The sequence below is a fragment of the Vipera berus genome (assembly GCF_964194415.1).
Source record: "Vipera berus genome assembly, chromosome: 10".
In the NCBI taxonomy this organism is placed as follows: domain Eukaryota; kingdom Metazoa; phylum Chordata; class Lepidosauria; order Squamata; family Viperidae; genus Vipera; species Vipera berus.
The window spans coordinates 6,144,354-6,167,887 of NC_138213.1; the positions used below are offsets into that span (position 1 = coordinate 6,144,354).

At 42.0% G+C, this 23,534-nt stretch overlaps 1 long non-coding RNA gene across 1 annotated transcript in view; it reads left to right on the forward strand.

Annotated features, from left to right (window-relative positions):
* Positions 1-23,534, forward strand: part of LOC308672752 — a 367,848-nt gene that overhangs the window by 87,892 nt on the left and 256,422 nt on the right. The window lies entirely within an intron of this gene.

Here is a 23,534-nt window from a genome sequence, read left to right on the forward strand (position 1 = left end):
TAAGTGAAGCTGGGAAGGAAATGTTAAGATGATGAATTAAAAAAAAATACATAGTTATTCTTGCTTTCTTCCCCACTTCTACAAAAACCTGGGTATTAAGTCTAATTCTTCAAAGTTCCACTTCAAAATATCCAAGCAGAAATTATTGCGTTAGACTGCCTGGGGTGGAGTTTGGGGTAATTGTTGGAGCTGCATAAAAATAATTTCTGCCTAATCAAAGGTTTGATTTATACTTGGATTGACGTCCGAGTATAAAGAAGCTTCAATTGATCTCATGAATTGAAGTTCCCACAGATGCTGCAGTTGGGGCAAAATGTAGCAGCCCTAAATTCTCATAAAATAGGGGCAAAGCTCACTTGACTGCCTTGCTTAGCAACAGGAATTTGGGGCTCAGTTGTGCTTGTAAGTTGAGACCTGCCTGTAGCATGTTTTTGACAGAGGTGGAAATGAAGGTGTTATGTATGCAGGCACCTGCATAGCAACAGCCACCAGGGGGCGTTGGCCTGGACAGTTTCGGCGGGAAACCTAGGGCGAACCCCATTGGCTGTTAGCTTACCTGGCCAGGTATATAAGGAGGCCAGGTAGCCCTCATTCCCCAGTTCACTTCCCCTTCCAATAAAGAGCTGAACTCACACACCGGCTGGCGTCTCTCTTGCGTCGGACCCACTACACAATAGAAGGCTTCCTGGTTGCCATTTTTACAAGCCCTTTCATTGAAAAGGATTGGTTGACTCTTTAAAATGCTGTTCCATCGAGTAGGAACTAGTTGCATTGGTTGAAATAACCCTGAAGACTGTTATGCCTGCTTCTGAAATGAGAAATCCCCCCTTGGATACCTGTACAAAAACCTTGGGGAAACACTCAAGATCTCTCAACTTTGTAATTTTAGATTTCCAAGGTTAGTAAGTAGTGCAGACTAGGAGGAGATTGTGAATAAATTAGAGGCTGCTTTGTATCTATGCTTGCCAAACAGTTGCTTCTGATGGGTAAGGAAATCTTTTGAGAAAAATAAGCAAAAAAGGGTGGTTGGGTGGAAGTTGCTTCTTCTTTTCATATCTGCGTGAACCCAGCAGGATAAAACAATTCTTATACCTTTAGATCTTTCTACATTCGCTGCTGTGAGCTGTTAAGTTTGGCTTAAGCCATTAAGCTCTTAATTAAATATCACAATTAAAATTTGAGTTGCAACTCTTCTTCTAAAGATTCCATTTGAGCGAGCTGCTGGGGGAACCAAATGTGGTGAAGCAGCATTTCCAGGCCTGCTTTTGATTTCCAGAATTTCTCTTTCATAAAGATATTTCAATGCCGTACAGGAGAAAGAGAAAAATGCATAGCATTTTGATACGTTCTTTGGTCATTGATAAAGATAAAGTTTAAGAATAAAACGGAATGCTTGCCACTTCTAAGGGGGGAAGGAGAAGAATGAAGATAAATAATAAAAAAATAATAATTCTTGTCTTTCTGGCTGAAAGGTTTTAGCTCCAGAAATTATACATCAAACCTTATTTGAAAAGTACACTAGCACTGTTGGTTATTGTCTGGAGCAGAATTGCCTGGCTGGGGTTGTGCTTCAAACCACCGCTGTGTTTTTTTTCAATGCTCGCTTGGTCATTTTGCTTCTCCCATGGAGAAGGACGAATTTAATTATCTGATGTGCATTGTGCTTTATTTCTCTGAGAGAATACCCATACAATGCAAACTTTCAAAGGATTGTATGGATTTTCTTAAGATATGCATCAGTTGGGGATCGGGGTGGAGGTAGGAGGGCTTCATGGATGTCTATGAGATGAATATGGATTGTGTTGTGTTTTGAGAACCTTCACTGTCTCTCTGTGTAAAGAACTCGTGAGCAAAGGCCTTAGAAGTGAAAGAATGAGAAAGTTAGGCAGAGGTTTTGATAGCTCTAATGAAATCTACTCATTTTGGAATATTTGGGTGGGTATAGCAATAGAAATAGCACTTAGACTTATATACTGCTTTGTAATGCTTTACAGACTTCTCTATGTGGTTTACAGACTCAGCATATTGCCCAGTGGTGGGATTCAGCCAGTGTGCACTGGTTCGGGAGAACCAGTAGCTAATTTTTTTTGTTGCCCAAGCCCAGAAAGGACTTCCGGAAGTGGCATCCACACAGAGAACCAGTTGTTCACATATTTGAATCCCACCACTGATATTGCCCCAATAATATGGGTCTTCATTTTACTGACCTCTGAAGGATGGAAGGCTGAGTCAACCTTGAGCTGGTTAGGATCGAACTCCTGGCAGCGGGCAGAGTCAGCCTGCAACACTGCATTCTAACCCCTGCGCCACCATGGCTCTTATGCATATGTATATGTGTGTGTTTGATTAGAATAATCTAAAGATCGTGCTAGTTCACAAAAAACCAAAGTAGTGTATTCAAATACAATGAAGCTTTACCTTTACTATAGTATTTTAATGGTGATTATTCTATGCTGTTGTTTCAGTGCCTCCACCAACCTCCACAGGCATGGGAGCTTACAAACCTCAGTCCCTGAACACATATCGAAGGTGTCCAGGTTAGATAAAACTGGCATTCATGGGTCAAGTTTTAGTAATAACCATTTTTCCCCCTTTTGTGACCCTGTAGTCCCATGATTCGGGATGGGATCAGGGCAAATGTGGGGAGCTGAGCTTTTACTGACTGGATGCCCTTCCTGACACCTATGTGGAGTTCACAGCAGATATTTTCTCTTTGTGCCCCAGGAGAGAAATATCTGCTGCTACCTGGGATTGAACTCTTCTGATTGGGAGTCTTCACCACTAGGCCACCAAGCCACTCTTAGTAATAACCAATTAGTTTATGTATAAGACATTTATGTCCATCCATTGTCTCCTCCTGCCAAAAAGAAATGAATTCCCAATATGGGATATATTGCATATAATTGTACAACAGCCACAGAAGACTCCAATTTGTGAGTGCAATTCCAGATCCCTTTTGTTGATGAACATTATTCCAGAATGAAAAGTCTAATTATACTTTTCATTTCCCTGACAAATTTAACAATTTTTGGAACTGGAAGAACTTACTGTAGGAAAGCTAAAAGAAATTAGCCTTATGTTAGGCCCAATTGCCTAAAATATTTATATCAGATGCCAAATTTAAGTTGGTGAATGATTGGGTGGTATTTAAGTCTTGGAACACTGCAAAGTGCCTTAAATGAAACAAAAATTGTTCCTGGTGTTCCCAACCTTCAAAGACCCATGTCCTGAATGTCTTTTTAAACATTTTTAACTATGCTGCTTTTTATAGTTGCTTATGATAGTTAACTTCTCCTATTGCTTCAGCCTAGTTAAAATTATTGCAACTTTTAATGCATTGCATTTGGAAGGCAGATTTCCCTTGGTTAAACATTTTGGAATTTGTGTCCTTCTTAATTGCCTGGAATTCATGACATTAGTGCAGAAAAGCAATAAACTTACACAATCATAAAAAACACATTTAGACACCCAAAGCAAAATCAATGGCATATTATTTTTCTTTATTATTCCTAGAGGGATGCAGATTGGGGTATTTATTTATACCAAGAACCGCAAAAGCACAAATGTCACGCTTGGGATGAGGATAACGCTTGGTTGGGGTGTGGAAAATAGAAAACAGCCCTCACCACCACCACGCTGCATTGCCCTGTTCTCTATTTTGCAATAAAACATAATCCTATTTAGCTCTAAACCTCGCAAAGCCAAGGAGAAAGTTGAAGGTCAAGTAGAGTCATCGGAAGGGCAGGAATGCAGCAGGGGAACATCTGGGAGAGGAGAAGGAGCCTGGCTGGTTTCGGACAAAACAGCTTTGCAATCAGGGAGGAGGAAGGACTGAAATGGCAAAGACAAAGATTTCCTTTGCTTTATTCTTTTACCTTGCAAAAATCCTGCAAGCAAAAGCTGCTTGGCTTCTGAAATAATGAGCCATGGGGAAGATTCTCCCTCCCATTTTCTAGCGCTGTTATTTCTGCTCACCTCCTCGGATTTTCAAGGGATGAACAAAGGGGAACTCCCAGCCGAAGCCAGAGATATTTTTTGTTTTAGGAAAGAGAGGCTGGCTGGCAGCTGCGTGCCAGAGAGTAACTGACCTAGGAGGTGGTCTGCTTTTATTTCGAGAGGGCAACCCGGCGTGGCCACACATTCCGCTACTCCTGCTACTCCCGTGTAACACCTCTTCTCCGCGAGCTGCATTGGCTTCCAGTTGCCCTCCGTGTGAGATTCAAGGTGCTGGTGATGACCTATAAAGCCCTAAATGGCATGGGTACGGATTATCTCAGGGAGCACCTGCTGCCAGCATCAACTCCCCATCGTCCTGTGCGCTCCCACAGGGAGGGCCTCCTCAGGGTCCCGCCGGTCAGGGAATGCCGGTGGGCGATCCCCAGGGGGAGGGTGTTCTCGGTGGGCGCGCCTGCCCTATGGAATCAACTGCCGGTGGAACTCCAGATCGCCCCCGACCTTCATTCGTTTCGCCGGGACCTGAAAACCTGGCTTTTTGAGTTAGCAGGCCTGGACTGAGTGGGTTTTAAGGTTTTTAAATTCTAATGTTAAATTATGGGGCTATTGATTTAATTTTATTTTAATGTTTATTTTGTATTGTTTTAATTTTGCCCTGTAAACCGCCCCGTGTCCTTCGGGAAAAGGGTGGTATATAAATTGAATTAAATAATGAATAAATAAATACTCTACCCAAACAGCAAGAGGCGGATCCTCAGAAACATGAATCCGAGTCAGTCAGTGAAAGAATTGGCAGGTCAAGCCTTCGGGCTGTGGGTGGACAGCTGCAGAATGGAGCACAGGGCGAGGATATTTGCTGGACATTATCTGGAAGAAGGTTATTATTGGGTTGGCTAAGCAGGAGTTGGAGTTTGGAATACAGTGAAACCCTTTTGCAATACAGACACTAGGATGCTACTCTGGGAGGACAACACCCACCCACCCCTCCAGAGAAAGAAATATTTAGGGAATATTAAAAGGCGGAATATATTTCCCCAGAGAAAAGCAAGCCCAGGTGTTTTTTTCTTCATAGCCCCAAGCAGAAACTAGGCAGAGGCCAGCTATTAGAAATGCCTATGTGATAATCCTATTCAGAAAGGTTGGAGCCAGGAAGCTAGAAGCTGATGAGATTAGAAAGACAAAGACCCCCTAAAATCTACATACCCCATCCAAACTCATGACCTTTAGGACATAATAGTATTAACTCACCACCGTCAGAATACCAAAAAGGCATACTGAGGCCCAGGTCAAAGTTCATTCCACAACCTCAAAAGCCCAAGAAGGTATAAAAACCCACCATTCCCTGCTATATGTGGTCAGCTTTCCCAGAGCCATGCTTCTGTCTGGCACTGCTCTTCAATAAACTACAACCTTCTTTCTAAAGCATGGCATGGGTCCGGAATACCTCGGGGACCACCTGCTGCCAGCGTCGACTCCCTTCCGCACTGTGCGTTCCCACAGAGAGGGCCTCCTCAGGGTGCCACCGGTCAGAGAATGTCGACTGGCGGCCCCCAGGGGGAGGTCCTTCTCTGTGGGCGCCCCGGCTTTATGGAACCAACTGCCGGTTGAGCTCCGGACGGCACCGGATCTTCGCTCCTTCCGGCGCGGGTTAAAGACCCATTTATTCGAACAAGCTGGCCTGGCCTGATGGGGGAACCTTAGGGTTTTAATGGGTTTTACATTCTGATTGTTTTAATTGGGCAATTATTTAATCTTTTTTAACTTTTGAATTTCTATTTATATGCCCTGTTCACCCTGTTCTTTCGGGAGAAGGGCGGTATAAAAATTCAATAAATAATAATAAATAATAATAAAGCAGTCTCCACTTTGCTTATTGCCAGCTTGGACTGGACCCTGGTGAAGGTTTTTCTTTCAACACTACCAACAAAGGAGAACAGTTGTAGTTCAGGGTTGAAACGAGGGGTCCTTGGTGCTCTCTGAGCTTGGTTGTTTCCTTGCAGATGTTTCATGACCCAAACTAGGTAACATCATCTACATCAACAACAACATCACTTGTGCTGATGATATTAGCTACTTTGGGTCATGAAACGTCTGCAAGAAAACAACCAAGATCAGAGAGCACTAAGGACCCTTCACTGGGATGCTAATTTGGGCAGATGGTTAGACAGTTATGTTTGCCCACCAAGCTTCACAAGGTCACTAAAACCACACAACTCACTAAATTTGGCTAGTTTCAGAGGGAGGCAGGGGTGAGCATGACTTAGTATGCTGTAGGAACACAGGCCTTTTAGTTAATTTGCGATTTAAACCAGTGCTTCTCAAACTTTGTGTGTTTAAGCTGGGTGGACTTCAACTCCCAGTGGCTGATTTCTCTCGTGCTGGCTAGAGGCATTCTGGGACTTGACGTCCGCCAGTTAAACTTGCAGAGGTTGAGAATCATCGATTTCAACTATAGCCTACATTGAGCACCACAAATCAGAATAGCTGTATATTAGCATCCAGCATCTAAGACAATCCACCTTTGAATACTGATAGCAAGCAAATACATACAGAAGAATGTTATTATACCCTTGTGCTCTTCTCAAAGCAGCTAATTGGCCTCTATGGGAATTTTACAGTTTTTATACCACTGATGGGACTTAGGCTGCATTTTTACTTCCTTGTTGAGTCTAACAGTTTTAGTTTATGCTGTTTATTGTTTGCATTATGCTGTTATCTTGAACTCGATCGTAAACTGTTTTCCCTTCCTGGAAGAAAAATGAGGAGATAGAGAAAGAAAATAAATATAGATTTATACCACCTGAAGCCAGCCCCCTGTTCACTCTCTAGATGATATAATAAGCAAAGATCAATCAATAAAAAATAATAGACTCAAGTGTATCCCTGACTCCCCCTTTCCCAAGAAAAGATCAACTTCCCCATGGTATGATTTGTGATATCTTGAAAGCATTTTTAATTTTCTTCCCGCAATGTCATATCTTGGGCTGTTTTTAGCAGAGATGGGGGAAAAAATAGTTTAGCCCGGAGATGGACTTCAACTCCCAGAATTCCTGAGCCAGCAGGAAGTCCACAGATCATAAAGATGCCACAGTTGCCCACCCCTGGTCTAGCCTTTCTTTTCCTTGTCCCTTGCTCTCCACCAGATTTCCTTGTTTTTTACCAGGTCACCATTAAATGGAGCCGGAATTCAACACCATTAGAGGACTCCATGTAAAATAAGTTTGCATAACAGTAATACTTTTGAAGACCTGAGATGGAAACCCATGATAAAACAGAAGGAGAGAGTTGGAAGGGAACTTGGAGGTCTTTTAGTCCAATAGCAATAGCAGTAATAGCATTTAGATATATGCTGCTTCATAGTGTTTTACAGCCCTCTCTAAGCGGTTTACAGAGTCAGCCTATGGCCCCCAACAGTCTGGGTCCTCATTTTACCCACCTTGGAAGGGTGAAAGGCTGAGTCAACCTTGAGCTGGTGAGGATCGAACTGCTGGCAGTGGGCAGAATTAGCCTGCAATACTGCATTCTAACTGCTTCACCGTTCATCCTTGAGCAGGGGACTCTACACCATTTTAGCAGTTCAACCCAGGACCCCATTCTTAGAAGGATAATGGAGGCATTAAGTCTGCAGTTAGAGGAGATTCCTACATGAAATCAAGAATCAATGGGATCAGGGCATCAGATTGCAAAGCCTTCATTCACTCTTACGATTGTGATCTAATTGTAAAAAAAAAATGATTCGGTTCTCGATGGAATAATTTTTTGAAGGAACTCAGCCTTTTTCTTAGGTGTGATGTGTGAACCAAACTATCATATTAAGGCATCCTATCTAGTTATTGGCTTGAATATCATTTGTTATATGAACATAGAGCTTACATTTAAGGTTTAGTGCTCAGTGTGAAGCAGTCAATCCTGAGCTCTTCCTTCTAATCAACCATCACTTGATTTGTCCCTTTGGTAATTAAAGAAGAAAAAGATCCCAATTAAAGGGTAGAATTTTCATGCAGCATCAAGATGTAGTAGTATTAAAAATTAATCAGTCGTTTATCAGAAACTGGGAAAGCAGAGTACAACAGATAAGCGTTGGGCCAAAAACTCCCTGTAGAACTGAGAACATATTTAGTCAAACAAATACGAATACTTGGAACAATCAAAGTGTGATAGCGTAGACACAATAAAAATTAATGCCGTCTATTGACTTATGTCATTTTTTGTAAAGTGCCAGATATATTTGCTCCTGCAAACTCACCCATTGCATTCAAATGTGGTGGTTTTGTTATTTCTCTGGGACTATTTTTGAGCAAGAACATTAAAAATCAGTGAGCAGCAGGAATCTTGACGATATCTGTATAATTCAGAAAATAACTAGTGGATGGAAACATGTTGTCGTCCTTTCAAGAATGGCCAGATCCAGATTCCCATAAAAGAATGCGATCAAATTGTAATAATTAAATGAAAATAAGTAAGAAAATGAAGAGAGTTCAGAGTCTCGTTGGTTTTATAGGCTCGGACATATAACTGTGTGTCTAATTGAAGAGAATATTTGTAGCTTAAGGTTAAACTGTGGGGTCCTTGGTGCTCTCTGAGCTTGGTTGTTTACTGAAGATATCACCTCGTTGGGTTATAAAACATCTGCAACAAAACAACCAAGCTCAGAGAGCACCAAGGTCCCCACAAGAGTGTTGCTGTTTGTCTGTGTCTGTTTTTGACCCATGTGGTCCTTTAGGTGATCATCTTCATTCTTCATGGCAAGGCACCAACAGGGTAACATGTTAGACCACGAAGTTTAGAAAAAAACCTCAAAGGAGATAGGTTGCTCAGAATTGATACAATATGGATGTCAAGTCATCGAAGATGAGTTAAGTCAGCAGGATAATTTGCTGACTTAAAAATGTATAAAGTAAAGGTAAAGTTTCCCCCGCACATGCGTGCTAGTCATTTCCAACTCTAGGGGCCGGTGCGCATCTCCATTTCAAAGCCGAAGAGCCAGCGCTTGTCCGAGGACGTCTCCGTGGTCATGTGGCCGGCATGACTAGACGCCAAAGGCACACGGAACGCTGTTACCTTCCCACCGTAGTGGTCCCTATTCTTCTACTTGCATTTTTATGTGCTTTCGAGCTGCTAGGTTGGCAGAAGCTGGGACGAGTAACAGGCGCTCACTCTGTTATGCGGCACTCGGGATTCGACCCGCCAAACTGCCGACCTTCTGATCGACAAGCTCAGCGTCCTAACCCACTGAGCCACCGCGTCCCTTTTAAAAATGTATAGATATCCCCAAAAGCCACACTGAAGGTTTTCAGGAAACATCAACAGAATGAACCTCTAGTGTAGTTTCAGTCATGTTTCCCTTTTCCATGGAATGGATTACAAGTACAACTCAAGCTTGACCTTTTGAAAGAGCCATGGCGAGAGAACCATTGACAGAATTGAATGGATAGGTTCACAATGTTATTTGTGGGCCCCGTCAAATACGTACAATTCGTGTGAGCCATCTTCCAGTTTTACCCACCTTCTCATTTCTTCTCCAATCCCTTTTTCCCTTGGTTTTTATTTCATTTTCCCATTCTGTTATATTCCAAGGAAGTTGCATCCCAACTGCAGTTATGCCTGGCTCTAGAGAACCTGTAGGAAGAAGGGCAGGGATAGGCTGGCATCTCTGGTAGCTTTAAAGTTGTATGGGACTGTTCTATCAGGCCCTATTGTAGAATTCTAAGAAGGGACTTCTACAATCCGAGATCAAGCATTATGAGCCAAGGGAATATCTGGGAGAAGGACATAGTGTTTTTGCTAGTGGCCTATTTGGAATTATTTAGTTGATTCTAATATTATCTGCATGGCTTCCTTTGAAAGATGTATTTAGCCCCTTGAGTTAAGTCACCCATGATTTGAAAAGTTCTCCTCGCTGTCTTGGGGGTTGTGCAAAATCTGCATAGTTGAATAGTTGTACATTTAAAAAAACCCACTCAGATATTGGAAAAGCTATTTACTAGCACAAACTCACATTGAGAAATACAAACATTTCATAAGGATGAGCATGGAAGAGCATTTTCAGCGTATTGATTCCACTTTCTGGACAGTTGAAAATCTACTGAGGAGGCTGAGCACTGCAGCCATTAGGACACGAGACTTCAGGGGTTTATCGATTAGGTCCAGTAACACTAAGCAAGCCAAATCAATACCAAGGACAGATTATTCTTTGGGCTGTCATCACTCGCTTGTATAAACAATATCCCTACATCAGCAGAATTATTGGAACAGATTAGCAGTGATTGTGTAGGGAATGGTTTTCTGATAATCCTCTTTCTCCCTGCCACCATTTGTGAAGTGAAGGATATCTGCTGGTTACTTACCATCACAGCTCACAAGAGGGCTATAAAAATAGCAATAGCACTTAAGACTTATGTACCACTTCGTAGTGCTTTACAGCCCTCACTAAGCGGTTTACAGAGTTAGCATCTTGCCCCCCAGCAAACTGGATCTTCATTTTACTGACTTGGGAAGGAGGGAAGGCTGAGTCGACCTTGAGCCAGTCAGGATCAAACTCCTGGCTATGGGCAGAGCTAGCCTACAATACTGCATTCTAACAACTGTGCCATCATGGCTGGACCAGAAGGGTTTTTTTATATACAGTATATACACAGAAAGTTCTACTCTCTCTAAGGAAGCTTCTACTGTATTTGAAATTACTGCAAATGGATTTGTAGGTATCTTCAGCTCTGGCTGGAATGGTGGGAAATGGAAGGATTTATGCTCCTTGCAGACAGCTGGTCATTTGCATTCTTTCCAAGAGTACTTGAGGCCACTTGAAGGACACCTGAGCAGTGCAAATGTATGTGGAGTCTTCTTGGCTGCAGGATGTTTTCTGCCTTGTGTCCAGTGGTGGGATTCAAATATGTGAACAACCAGTTCTCTGTGTGGATGCCACTTCCGGAAGTCCATTCTGGGCCTGGGCAACAAAAAATTAGCTACCGATTCTGCTAAACTGGTGCAAACTGGCTGAATCCGACCACTGCTTGTGTCTCTTCACTTTACAGGAGCCATTTGCGCTTCAGTTTGAGATCCAGACAACACAGACTCATCCCCAACAGCCTGTGCCTGTCTTCAACAGTGAAGGGATGCAGGGCAGAAAAATATCCTGCAGCCAAGAAGGCTCCACACCCATTTGCACCACTCAGGTGACCCTGAGGACACAGATAAACCTCCAAGTGGCCTCAATGACTCTCTAAAAAGATGCAAATGATCAGCTGTCTGCAGGGGGTATAAATCCTTCCACTCCCCACCATTCCAGTCAGAGCTGAAGACACTTCTTGGATGAGAAGCAAAACGTCTTCAAAGAAAAAAGAAGAAAGTCCAGTTGCCTCCTTTGGAACAACCATGACCTGGAGGACTGAGAACCTCCACAAACACTTAACAGCCGTCTCGCTTTAGCAACAGAAATTTTGGCCTCAGCGACGGTAAGTCGAGGATTACCTGTATATTCAGGATGTGGTGAAAGAACGGGCTTAATTCGCATGCTTGATAATCTGATAATTAAGTGTTTCAAATTTGATTAGCATTTGCTTTCAGACCCCCAGGCTCATTTACACGTCACCATTAAATGTCTCTCCTCGTTTCTTCACACATAAATGGCACCAGCAGGACTTGGTGTCACTTCAAGGGGCTTCTTTCAACAATGCTTGACTGACTCTTGCAGTCACTGAAAGCTGTTGCATAATTACCACCGCTGACATCTCCACGGCTCTCGGCAGATTTCCCCAACAATGAGTAAGACGGTTTAGTTGAGAAAGCTACCTGGCCTTGTCCACCTCTGAACTTCATGGGGGTGGAAAAGAGGGGGGGGGAAACTTGCTTACATATGGATATGAAAACAAAGGCACTTTGATTTTTATGACGAATTTGCAGGCATGTTGAAATGCTGGGTTATTTGTTGAGGGCTTACCCGTCAATCAAATGGTGAGTTAGGCAGAAAACGAAAAACAGAACCCAAAAGAAGCAGGATTTTGCTAATAGAAATGTATCTCCCTGCAATGCAGTGGCATTTGATTTAGAAAGCAGAGGGGGGGGGAAAAGCCCTTAAGCGGGTAGAGATGCCTTCAATAGTTTACAACCGGTGTCTCGACACTGTCTGAATGCCGGAGAGATTATGGAATGGAAAGAGTAATGCTTTGACCTGTCCTTGATCAAGAAAAAGTATCACGTTTTTTTAAAAAAAAGGTTTTTACTCCAATTAGTAGACTACGCAAGATGCCATTAAGTCAAAGTATATTCAGCTGGTGTTGAAGCCATTCAACAGCCATCTTGAAATTTACTATATACGTTTTGCTAGGCTCACGTGCTGTGTTAAAAGTCAGTATGGATGGGTTTACCCACTGGGTGAAGCCAAAGCCAAACAACTCACAGAAGTGTTCACTATGAAGTGGTCCAAGACTCCAGCACAAATTGGCTTCAGCTCCCTTGCCATCCAGAGGAGATGTGGGTTTCGCAGGAACATCTCCTGCCATCTGCCCATGGATCAAGGGACCTGCTCAAAAGAACAGCCCCTGGATGATGGAGGAACCATCTGAAGCTATCGTGGTTAAGTTGGGTGGCTATATAAATTTCAACAAACAAACATTCCACAGAATCATGTTTCACCATGAAAAGGAGGCAAGAATGGGATGGGAGGGGAGGGAGGGAGCGAGGGAAGGGGAAGAGGAAGAGAAGGAAGAAAGGAAGAAAGGAAATGGGGAAAGAAATGGGAAAGGGAAGGGAAAGGAGGGGAAGGCAAAGGAAAAGGAAAGGAATAGGTTTCCAAATCTTTGGGCAATTATGATTACAAGTGCAACATTTTGTTATAGATCCCATTTGGGCATTTTTCTTCCTTCTCTTTCCCTTCCCTTACTCCTATGAGATTTAACAGACTTATGGCTCTTTGAAGTTATTTACATTAAATAAAAAAGAAACATTTTACAAATTCCCCACCAGTGAGCTCATTAGTATAAATGATGGGCCATGAGTTCAGATTTCAAGTCAGCAGGTTTTTTTTTTATCTCTCTCTCTCTCTCTCTCTCTCTCTCTCTCTCTCCCTCCGCCCCCATTCCCCAAAGTTATCGCGAGCTATTTTTCACCATAATGCAGCAGCTGAAGAATATTTGATAGCAGGCAAATTGGTCTCCAGAGCAGGGGCACAGGAGAAAAAAAAAAGATTTCAGGGGAGGGGTGTGAGATACTGTACCAGATTTAAAGGTTCATTTTTGGATGTAATCAAAATTAAATGGTGCACACAGCCATTGTCTTTTGCAAATTAGGAATGCTCGCAGTGGTTATCCTTTGATCTGCAACCCCCAATCTAAATATTTAAAATGGGAATGTAAATCATCCCTTGGCTCTTGACTTTCCCCAAATTTTGCATGTTTCTTTTATATTCTTCTCACCTTCTATTGCTCATCCTAGTCTCACCATATCTGCAAAAACTTTCCACTACTCTTTCCTTCCTTCCTTCCTTCCTTCCTTCCTTCCTTCCTTCCTTCCTTCCTTCCTCCCTCCCTCCCTCCCTCCCACCCACCATACCATACCATACCATACCATTCTTGCCTCCCTTTCATAGTGAAACATGATTCTGTAGAATGTTTATTTGTTTGTTTGTTTGTGGCAATGACTACCAGAGAACTACAACCACACACTGACTCCAAATAGTTAAGTTTCTGCCCGCAATTGTAGCCACGTTGTAGAAAACTGCAATCTGGAAGCCTTTGGAAGGCAAGCCAAAGAGACAGGCTGAGATATAAAGCCAGGCCACAATTTGAAGGGTCTCTATTGGAAAATGCAGACTGTACAATTGTAGGTCTGTAAAATCAATGCCAGTAGATGTGACAGTCAATAATATCAAGGAGATGAAAGTTCTAGGCTATGTCATCAGCATACAAATCAATGTGTGCATCAGAGAGAGAGAGAGAGAGAGACGCTTGTGTTTATGGCCCCCAACTATATTGCTAGATATTCATTTGATCCTGCAAACAGGGTCACCGCATCTATCAATCCAATTTATTCTTGCATTTCCAACTAAGCAGGATGATCAAGGAGCTGTACAACAGACAAAAGCATGCAAATGACATGTAACAAACAAACAAAGATATCACAGTTAAAAACTCATTAAAAATTCAGCAAAGATTCTCCGATGCCAATTCCATAAAAATGGTTTTCCAAAAAAACATATAACTGGATCCGATGCCAAAAGTAGTTGCCCACAAACAGCAACATGTACCATCTGTATAATAAGTGCCATTGAAACTTGTCTGGTTGTGTTTGGCACTCGGAAATATTACAACCCTAAGTGGATGTCCCAATTCCAAAAAAACTGATTTTTCCTGCCTCAGAACAAAAGAGGCAACCCAATCTGATTTCAGGAGTAGGGGTCTCTTTGGATTCAGCCCTGTGTTTTGTGGGGGAAAAATAAGAACATTTTTTCATTGACATTTTACCCTGGATTAACTTACAATTTACACTGAATAGCCAGGGAAGAAGTATAGATATTTAAAGTAAACATATTTAGTGCTTTAGAGGGACAGATGATCTGTGCCTGTTGCCATCTTTTGTCCTAAAGGACTTTTAGGTCCAATTTTTTAAGAGATGTAATTGCCAATTCCATTCAGTTGCATAAGGAGCAATCACATCAGAAAGGGGGAGAGAAACGCTGCTGATATTCTGCAGATCAAAACCCCAACAATTATATCTCCAATAATATTTATTCAGGGAGATATACAAAGCTGCATGGGTTCATTAATTCATCTGTGAAATAAATCAATTAATGGCTTTCATTGAAGAACTTAAACAACACATGCTACATAATTAGGCAAGCCGCTGGCGGTTTATGGAAAGGCTGCAACCCGCTTAATTTTGATTAATCATATGAACTCCAGTTAAGTAATCAATTAATCTCTATTGAGTTAAACTAGCACCAATTTGCACATGGGTAAAACAAAACAGTTTCTGCCTAAATGATGCACATATGTGCTGTTTTATCTTTTTCAACAGCCGTCCTCTTGAACGCTCTCTGAGAGCTGCCTACTACAAAGACCTAATTTTTGTACTTCTGCTAAAATATGCACAGCTGTATTGATTAATTAGGAAAGCTCCCTTTTTGGCTGATGGATTTGCAGACAGGGTTCACATATGCACCCAATGTGGGGGTTTTGTTAGAAAGGAATTCTGCAAAGTTCTCATCCATGAGATTTCAAGATGATTAAGTTGGGGGAAAACAGATCTAACTGATTAATCTATTAGGTACTGATTTGCAGATGCCAGATTCAAAGTCTTGAAAAACAGATGCATGAAGTGTCACTATTTCACAACCAGACTAGTTTCCACCAGTGCTTTTTTTGTAAAAGAAAAAGGTGCCAGAACTCACACACGTTGTACAACCCGCCTTGCCTACCCTACAAGGTTCCATCCAAAAAAGTGCCGGAACTCGGTTCTGAGCGTTCTATGACAAAAAAAAGCCCTGGTTTCCACTAATCTGAAAAAAACAACCAAAACCTAATACTGAAACAGGCCCCCCCCCAAACTTTAACCCAGGACCAGCCAAACTAACTTAATCTTAATCTTGATCTTAATTGAAGATTATGTTAAACCAGTGCATCATTGTGCTTCATGTCTGTCTAACTTGATCTTTTAAAGTTAAGATTGACATGACATTGCTTATCTTTACAGGACCGTATATAACTTCTGGATTTTTATAAATGCATATGTCAGCCACTGCCAGATGTCTTTAATAAATGCTTAACCTTCAGATTGTGTTATAATAAAGTGCAACTAGCAATAATGAATGCATGTGTAGGGTTGCAACTGAACTCAGGACTTAACGTTTGGGGGCAAAGCCCCATGAAGGTGCATTTTAAAAGCAGAGGACATACAGAAGAGATTTATCGTGGTGCTAAGCAAAGACCTCCCCTGTTTCCTCTCTGCTTCCTAAATTGACCTCAGAGGTGGACTGGCTTCTAAGGCAAACACCGTCTACAGTGGGATGTTTCTTAAGGCCAAGGTAAATACAGGAAAAATTCTCTGTTCTCCTCTTCATCTGAAATGAACCCGCAAGACTTGCAAGCCAGATGCTGCTGCTGTTCGTTACAAAGAAACAAAAAATGCTGAGACTCTAGAAGAGTCTCAGAGAAGTCTCAGAAAGTGCAGAGAAGAGCAACAAAGATGATTAGGGGGCTGGAGCCTAAAACATATGAAGAAGAGTTGCAGGAATTGGGTTTAGCTTGATGAAAAGAAGGACTGGGGGGGCGGGGGAGGAGAGATGGTATCAGTGTTCCAATATCCAAGGAGCTACCACAAAGAAGAGGGGGGTCAGCTTGTTCTCCAAAGCACCCGAAGGCAGGACAAGAAGCAATGGGTGGAAACTAATCTAAGGAGAAAAGCAACCTAGAACTAAGGAGAAATTTTCTGACAGTGACAACAATTAAACAATTAATCAATTAATCAGTGGAACGACTTGCCTCCAGAAGTTGTGGGTGCTTGCTTAAAACAAAACATTCTCTCTTATATGCTTCTTCTTCTATTGTTCCTTCTGTGACTGTTTCCAAATTATGGTCAAAGACACTATCCATAAGGGAAATGTCACCAGCATTGCCCATTTTGCTTGTTATCAGAAGTTCTATGTTAAACCAGGAAAGCACACCTCCGAAGCTTTGTGAAGTCCCTGGAGCTCATCAGAAATCATACACAATTCTTTTTTTAAAAAAGTATAGAACAAGGAAAGCAACATTCCTGCTCAAATGTTAAATATTTCACAAAGATAAAATGGTTCCCTCTTCACCAGGAAATTAATGAAATGTAATTTAGGATACAATAGGTAATTGGGTTTATTTTTCATGATATCTTTTTCAACTTCCGCAAGCAAAGGGGTTGAGCAGAAGGAAAAGGACAAGCAGAAGGCAATTTTCCCCAAATTGTTTTTCCAATATGAAATAGAGGGGACATTTATATCATATGTGTCTCTAGCTAGTGTAAGGAAGTTGAGAAGCTGAAATTTATAAATATATTTAATATAGCCAGTTTATTGACCAGCTAGTTACAAGGCAGTTCTTTAATTGACAGCTCTAGCAAGAACCATATCATATAATGTGATTTACCTTTCTCTGTTAGACAACAGCATTAGCCCAAATTGTGTTGCAAACAATCAGCAAGGCAATTGTCAACCAAGGAGGTGTGAAGCATGAAAAATGCAATGTACTTTATCCATGTTATTACAGTCTTGTCGGTCTTTTATTAAGAAACAATAAAGAAATCTGCTTAGAATTCTAACTTGTCTTTCTTGGATTTGGGGGGAGGGGGGCTGACAGAAATTAAAATTTGATTTTTAGAATCTATGAAAACAATGAATCTCCTACTGGACAAAGTAGAATTCCTATCTACAAAGGACACAATGCTGCCTTTTTATTTTCCATTATAAAAGCTTTATTACCACCACAAAAATCCTGCAAAACGTGGTCTCCAAAACTGAAGCTTGAGAGCTAAACCTGGCATGGCCCCGGGAATGAAATTTGTTCATCGGTAAAATGAGAACTCAACCAGGTCTCATGGATCACTCAAGAGATGGAAACTAGAACACAAAAACTGCCTTATACCCAGTGAAATAGCTGTGTGTGGTCTGCATTGGTTGGCATAACTTTTCAGGATTCTAGAGGGTTTTTTCCTATCTAGAGATGCCAAGGGTGGAATCTAGGACCATATTTTAGTCTTCCATTGAGCTATAACAAGCCCTTCCTTGTTACAGAGGTGGATAGGTGCCTGTTTGAGAAATCAATTTACTCAAAGGTTCATTGGATTTTTCAAGCTCTTGAACAACGGTCCAAGAGCAGGAAGTGAAGAACTGCTGTCTAAAATCGAGCGTAGATTGAAGTGATGTTAACATACAGCAACGTGACGTATGCAGCTTAGGAATATGGCACCAGGTAAGTTCAATTAGAAGCTGTTGGGCATGATTTCATCTGGATTCCTGCACTGAGCGGAAAAATGGGACTTGATGACACAAATTAGCTCTTCCGAGTCTAGAATTAGCTGCAGTTAACAGAGGTTTTAACTAGACTTTATTTTTATTTTTTTATTTTAATTCCATGTATATCCTGCCCTTCTCCGAAGACTCAGGGCGGCTTACAAGCTTAGCAGTGGCTACTGTTTTGCGCAGTGCAATATTCAGTGGAAATATCGTCATTTTACCAGATTGAAAATGGACTTTTTTTAAAAAGGCCAAACAAGAAAAAGAAGAGATATTTTAAAAAAAGATTAAACAAGGGAGGCCATTTAGGTTAACAGTAGCTCCCAAAGCTGTGAAGATTGATGACATCAGCCTCTTTATTTACATCCATGGTAACTTGTCCATAAAACAAGTGTGGTAGGCTATGTAAACGATATCATACATGCAAGTTTGGGCATTAGACTATGGTTTCATTGTGGTGAAGTCATGCCATTTTTACCCCAAGGTCATGAGAACTTACAAAAGCTTTGCTGATGGAGGTTTCAAAATTAATAATAATAATAATAATAATAATAATAATAATAATAATAATAATAATAATAATAATAATAATAATAATTGCTGCTCAGACTTTTATGTTTGCATTTTGTAAACAAAACTGCCAATACTGTGAGATGGGAAAAGGTTACACGGCTGTGACAGTTTAATTTCAGCAAAACAATGAATCCATTTTCTCTTTCTGACACCAGGTTGCAATTTTGTGCCATCCAATTCAAAATCAATGCTGGCAATAACCTATCTATAGAAAGCAATTTCTGAGCCCAGGAAGCTACTATAAATACGTTCCAGACTGGTGCAAGCAGTTAAGAGAAAAATACCCCAAAGAAAAGTAGTGATTTGAATGATGAAGGTTCTAAAATGTTTGCAGCCTGGGAAAAAAAAATCTTGGTAGCTTTTAAATCCATTTCACTCCAAGAAGCTTTAGAAAAAATATCCTAACTAGGAATAGGCGAAATAGACTTAAAATGGAGCAATGGAGAAAGTCCAGTTGCCTCGCGAAAAAAACACCTTTGCGAGAAATATGACCTGGATGACTCAGAATCTCCATAGACAATGAAGCCTAGACATCTCTCTGCTGTCTAATGAAGAGAAGGACCAGGGGCGACATGATAGCAGTGTTCCAATGTTTGAGGGGCTGCCCCAAAGAAGAGGGAGTCAAGCAATTCTCCAAAGCACCTGAAAGCAGGACAAGAAGCAACGGATGGAAACTAGTCAAGGAGAGAAGCAACCTAGAACTAAGGAGAAACTTCTTGACAGTTAGAACAATTAACCAGTGGAACAACCTGCCTCCAGAAATTATGGGTGCTCCTACACTGGAGGTTTTCAAGAAGAGATTGGACAACCATTTGTCCAAAATGGTATAGGATCTCCTGCTTGAGTAAGGGGTTGAGCTAGAAGACCTTCAAGGTCCCTTCCAACTATGTGTGGATCTATTTTTATTCCATTCGCTTAATTAAAACCCCTCTGAAAAACAAAAATTGGGAAGCAGACCTGCTGAATGCAAAATACAAGCTTTTAACATCTTATGTGGGTCCTGTAAGCACTCCTAGAAGAGAAAAAACACGGTAGCTACATACATTTTTTGTTGTTGTTTTGAAAGTCACCTGTCCACTTAGAAAATCCTCTGATAGATGCTATGGCGGTAGAGATCATCCCCAGAGAATACAAGTCATGGTAGGGAGAAAACCTACCCAATTTGACTTTGATTGGGGGGGGCGTTCTTGTTAGCCACCCACCAACCCATTTTTTGAGAGAGACTATTTATTGATAGAAGAGAATATTTGCAACTCAGGATTGAACTGTGGGGTCCTTGGTGCTCTCTGAGCTTGGTGGTTTTCTTGCAGACATTTCATCACCAAACTAGGCAACGTCATCAGTGCTCGAAGGGAGCAGGGTTTGCTCTTAGTTTTATGTACTCATGATGTCAACATTCCAGAAGTACAGGTAGTCCTCAACTTACAACAGTTCATTTAGTTCAAAGTTATAATGGCACTGGGGGGAAAAAGCGACTTATGACCCTTTTTCACACTTACGACCATTGTGGCGTGCCCATGGACATGTGATCAACATTCAGATACTTGGCAACTGACTCATATTTATATTCATGTCATCCCCTTTTGTGACCCTCTGCCAAGCACAGTCAACGGGGAAGCCAGATTCACATAACAACAACTTAATAACTGCCGTGATTCACTTAACAAATGTGGCAAGGAAGGTCGTAAAATGGGGCAAAGTTTCCTTAACAACCATCTGACTTAACAACAGAAATTTTGAGCTCAATTGTGGTCATAAGTCGAGGGTTACCTGTATTCCACAAAAAAAGATGCTTAATTCTTACTATGGAAAAAAGATTGCTGATTGTGAATGCGGTCTTATTTACCCAGGATTCATCTTCCTGACTACTACAAGACCTACCCCTAGGTAATTATTCCCAGGATTGCACTGTGAGCATGCAAGCATCTGCACATTTATCTGGAAACTCTGCCGAACCAATGTTGGCTTAAAATACCTTGGTGAAATCAGTGAGATGACTTAGTAATTACGCAGACGTCTATCTCATTTAAGGCTAGTTATAACGGACGAGACTTCCATGACTTCAGCATCCCAAACAGATAGCTGTCTAGTTTTTTTTGGAGCGATCATTTGCATGCAAGACCGACTGTTTATCCACCTTCGTAGTTAATCTTGAATGGCAGATAATCCCCGGGGTTTAAGGCAGGATTTTTTTTTTCTTTCCTAGCCCTTAGCTGCGAATATCATGAAATTGAAATGTGGAATCTTCTCCATGTCAGCTTACTTCTAAGCTATTACACCTCTCTCATTCATTCATCACCACACAGCTGGTTCTGTTGCTTAACTGCCTCTGAGTTGTTCTCTCTCTCTCTCTCTCTCTCTGCACAATTTGCAGTAAGTAGCTTTTCCATTTGAATTCACAGAAAATATCACCTGCTTTTCCTCTGTGCAAACATTGGATGCCTGGTGTTTTTGGAACCTCCGTCATCCCTGCTTGATCTGTCGCAGCCGTGGCTCCAGTGTTTCCTTTCCTACAGTTCAACAGTCATTGTCCCAAAGGGGTTTTTTTTCCCCAAAAGGCAAAGTGGACTTTCTTGGGGTTTCCCCCCTCCCCCTTGAAATCATTTTGCTTCTCCTCCAAGACGCTTCTTCTGGTTCTGAAGAAACTTCAAGGAAAAAAAAAGAAAAGAAAAACCAACTAAGTCCAGTTACCTTTTGGAAAAACACCTTTGGGGCAGCCATGAACGGTTGAGAATCTCCATAGACATTCAACAACAGATCTTGAGAGGGAAAAAAAGGTCTTGGTTTCTTCTACTGATGGACCCTCCGACAAAATATTCCAGCGGAGCATGCTCTTGTTTTGAATACCCCATTCCTTTCCTCTTCCTTCCCTTGGCTTTTTCCTCCTCCTACACAAATATTTCACAGCTACTGAGCATCCACAATCCTCACAGTCTTCAGAACTCAGGAGCCCTTACTCAACCTTGGGAATTTTCTTAGAACTTCTCATACTGACTTCCTGGCATGAGTAATGCTAATTCTTCTACATCAACAGTGTCCCTCACTCCCTTACAGCACAAACAAAGATATGATAGAGAAGTTGTAGTTTTCAGACAAGTGGTTAGGCCTCTCTTTTATTTTAAGAGGGAAACTAACTCTATTCACTTTTCTTTACATAACTATAGAGTCACACATCCTTTTCTCATGAAAACAAACGTACACCTAACTTTCTTCCTGGCACACCCATTACGGTCTTCCACAGGTGGAGAGAAAGTTCCAGGACTTCTAGAACCAAATAATTATTGACCTTTTAACGCTTTTCTCTCAACAAGAGAAAGCAAGAGATTAAAAAAGGTGAAGTTGTTTATTTTGGAGTTTCACAATGTAGGAGGACCAGTTACAATGTCACTAAGTGTCACTCCAAAATAAACAGAATATACTTCGGCTGCTCCACCATAATTCAATGTGGCTGCGATTTTTCACGTACCAATGCAATCCAATGCATGTTTGTTATAAGTAAAGTCTCAAAGTCTTTATACAAATGTCAAGTCAAGAATGTAGAGATATGTGTAGGATGACATCAAGAGACCCCTTCTCCCCTTGAATATACTGATGATTAGCAGAGTCACGTGCAAAATTGTGGATAAAGTTCAGTGTCAATGAGCTCACAACACTTCCAGAATTAATTTTCCTCCCCATCCTGCCCTCTTTCTGTATAATTCAGCTACATCAGGGTTAAACTTAAACCCCGGTTTACCTTACAGCTCCTTCTCCTGCATATTGATATAGTAGCAAAGATGGATAAAATTTGAATATGCAACTGGCTGGTTTTTCAGGGATATTTCTGGATATATTCATCACTTGATGGCTGAGATGAATGTACTATTCCCTGAATGTACTATTAATACAAACCTGGCTCTAATCCTTTAAATAGCCAGTTTGGATCCAACAGACATCTGCATCCCTATACATTTTTTTTAATGCAGAAGGGGCATCTGTACAATGTTTAACAATGATGTCACAACACCTGAAGTGATTGTCTAGAATAGTTTCTGGTGACCCTATCAGGCCATTCATATTTCTCAAAGCTTCATTCCTCAAGATTACATCATTTAAGGAAGTTTTCTCTCTCTCTTTTGCATTACGCAGAGCTGGCCCAGTCGCATCCTATAAACTATAACATCCCATCCTTTACATTCCCTTTCCCCTTCCCTGATCCATTCCTGTCTCAGATCAACTGGGAAAAGCAGCTGTGCCCTTGGGAAACCAGGCTCCAAGTTGACCTAAGATCTGAACCTCAAGCTGCCTACAGGATGAAGAACTCAAAACAATGAAAGCAAAAGAGGAACCCCGATCATACATTTGATGTGGGGGAGTGGGGTTTACCGATAGTCCTTTTCTCTGGGGATCAGGAGACCTAGATTCCAAACCTGTCAGGAGAGGTGGTTCTACTCCAGCACTTCCAGAAGACCCAAGGTTCCTAAAGATAACCCAGAAGTTTGGATGATGGCCTACACGATTTTTCCTCTCAAGGGACCCTCCCCCACACACACTTTCTATCTCACCAGACCCAGAACCCACGCCCTCAATTCCCTCCCCAGCTGAAGACTTTCAGTCCACACACACACACACCCTTCACCCCACTTCCTTCTCGCTCAGCTAAGTTACTCCGGACCTCTGAACTTGCCCGAGGGACAAGGAGGGACCGCAGGGATGACCTCTCCCTCTGCCACCCAGGTGACCGCCTTCCCAAGGGTGGGATGCTGTTTCCTGAGAGCGCATCCCTTCCGCCGCCGCGCAGAGGCCCCGCAACCTAAGAGGAAGCTGAGCGGGGCCCCGATCCCTCGCAGGATCTCTGCGCAGCATCCCCACCCCACCCCCGTCCTGTCCCCAAGCGCGCAGGCACCCGGAGAGGCTGGCCCAGGATCCCACCCCACCCTCGTGGCGCCCCTCCGCCCGCTCCTTACCTGCCACGGCCCCACGGAAGACCCCCCCCGCCCGGGCCCCCCCTTGAGCCGAGGTGGGCGAAGCGCGGCCGGGCGCCCCGATCTTC